At 43.0% G+C, this 2,516-nt stretch overlaps 1 non-coding gene across 1 annotated transcript; it reads left to right on the forward strand.

Moving 5' to 3' along the window:
- Positions 1-752: 752 nt before the first annotated feature.
- Positions 753-859, forward strand: LOC123414386. The gene has a single exon (XR_006614360.1). It is a non-coding gene; the product is annotated as a small nucleolar RNA R71 (small nucleolar RNA).
- Positions 860-2,516: the final 1,657 nt, after the last annotated feature.

Raw genomic sequence — 2,516 nt, forward strand, 5'->3', positions numbered from 1 at the left:
CGGTAAAAATCGGGTGCAAGAGGTTTTTCTAAGAATTCCCTCTTAGCTTTCAACTTAGAGGTCCTCTCCTTACTTTCATTAATAGAAACTTGGATAGATTTAATAGTATCACTAAAATCATTCTTAGGACGGTAAGCATTTTTAATAGTTTCTACATCGAGAACAATACTATCCATGTTTTAGCCAAAGTATCAACAACATGCAATTTTTCTTATACCATAGTATTGAAAACCTTTTGAGAATTAATGAATTACTTTATTGTATTATAAAGATCACAGAATATCCTATTGGAATTTTTAGAGGAATTTCCAAAAGAATTACCATAAGAATTTCCATAACCATTAGGATTATTACCGGGATAAGGTCTAGCATTGAAATTACCCCTATAAGCATTGTTGTTGAAATTATTTCGTGAGGAAAAGTTCACATCAATAGCATCATTATTTTGTTAAATAAAGGTAGACAAGGGCATCTCATTGGGATCAACATGAGCATTTTTATTAGCAACTAAATTCATAAGAGCATCCACTTTTTCATTCAATGTAGTGATTTCCTCAACATAATTCACCTTCTTACCACTTGGAGGTCTTTTGGTATGCCATTGAGAATAGTTGGCCATGATGTTGTCCAGAAGTTTCGTGGCCTCTGTTAAGGTCACCTCCATAAAGGTACCACCTGCGGAAAAATCTAGAAGATTTCTAGACACAAAGTTTAGTCCAGCATAGAAATTTTGGATAATCATCCACAAGTTTAAGCCATGTGTTGGAAAATTTATTATCATTACTTTCATCCTCTCCCAAGCTTGTGCAACATGTTCATGATCTTTTTGTTGAAAGTTCATTATTTCATTTCTAAGGGTGATTATCTTAGCAGGAGGAAAATACTTGGCAATAAAAGAAACTTTACACTTATCCAATGTTCCAATACTATTACGCGGTAAAGATGAAAACCAAGCTTTAGCTTTCTCTCTTAGTGAAAAAGGAAACAACTTTAATTTCACAATAACATTTGTAATGCCCCAAGAGTATATCTTTCCCTATTTGGAACATTCTCTCTGTGGGTCCAACTTGTCAGTGATATGAGAGCTCAATGCATATGATTTCATGTGTTGTCACCTTGATTTGTTTTCCTTTGCATGCATGCATCACCATCATTTCATGTCCTTGTGTTGTTGCCTTGTGATCTTATGTGATCGTGTGACCCATGTGATGTGGTGGTATGATGTTGGAAGTGTGAAATGAAGTGGGTGTTGCTTGAAGTAGTAAGTATCTAAGTTGGTTTGCACTAGGGTTTTCAAAACCATCTCCCTCTCTTTTATCTCAAGCCCAAATATTCTTTGGCTTCTTCCCTGTTTTTAAAATGTCCATGGTTTAGGATATTTTTAGGTATTTGCTATTTTAAATCAATATTTGAAAGGTGAAAATATTCCCAAAACAGATAATATAAATGTTGTTTTGTAAATATTTAATTGCTCCAAATAATGCTTTCCTATTTTTTTCAAATGGGTCATAATTCCCTTATGACCAGGGCTATTTTGTTTTATTTCAAACCCCATCAGTTTTGCCTTTTCTTTAAATCTTTTCTATGGTTTATTTAAATTAGAAAACCCCCCAGGGTTTCCCTTCCTCTAACAGGTACCAGCATGGGCCTCTCCATTCCATCCGAGGCCCATTCCCTCTCTGTCTACCGTGCGGTAGCCCACCTGCGCGTCCCTCCTTCCTCCTCCTGACGGCGTCTACCCCCGTGCCCGCTTTCCGTTTGAGTACAGAGAGAGAGAACGTGCGGCATGACGACGATGTCCCGTCGAGGCCTCATATAAACCTTGGCGTTCGTGCCCTTTTACCTAGGGTTCCGCGTCCCCTCTTTGCGCCGCCGCCACCTCCCTCCATCTCTCTTCCTCCCCCAAGGTAAGCTCTGTAGTCCATCTAGCAAAGAGAGTGAAGTGCGCCGCCATCGATCCCGTGCCATTCGTCGTCTCCGACGTCGGCCGCAGTGTTAGGGAGCTCGGGAAAGGTGTCCATTCCCGTCCTTGGTGAGGCCGGGGAGCGACCTCATCCACGGGCAGCTCCACGTCAATGGCCCGCTCCCGGTGGACTTCCTCCTGCTTCGGTTCGGCGACAGTACCTCTGCATCTTCTTCAGTTCGCGTCTTCGTCAGGCCTCTTCCCCGTTCGGCGACCTCTCCTCCTTCCCCTAGGTGAGGCCTAGCTCTTCTCCCTTCCCTTCGTTAGATCCGGGCGAAGTTCATCGTTGTGCCTCTCTGATCGGAGAAGGGAACGACCAGGTGGTGTTTGTTGTGGCGGTTCTTGTGTAGATGTCCTCGGTAAGTGCATCATACTTAAGCAGCGGCGTCTCTGGGCAGTAGCAGTAGACGTAGTGGTCCCCCCCCCTCGCGGCGCAGCTGCAGTAGAGGAGACCGTTCCGGTGGTGTCTCTGCCGTCGTTGATGTGCAGTAGTAGAGCAGGTCATCTGCGTGTGGTTACCTAGATGGTTTCCTCCTCTCTGTCAAGTCCCCGT

This window comes from Hordeum vulgare, chromosome 7H (genome assembly GCF_904849725.1).
Source record: "Hordeum vulgare subsp. vulgare chromosome 7H, MorexV3_pseudomolecules_assembly, whole genome shotgun sequence".
NCBI lineage: Eukaryota > Viridiplantae > Streptophyta > Magnoliopsida > Poales > Poaceae > Hordeum > Hordeum vulgare.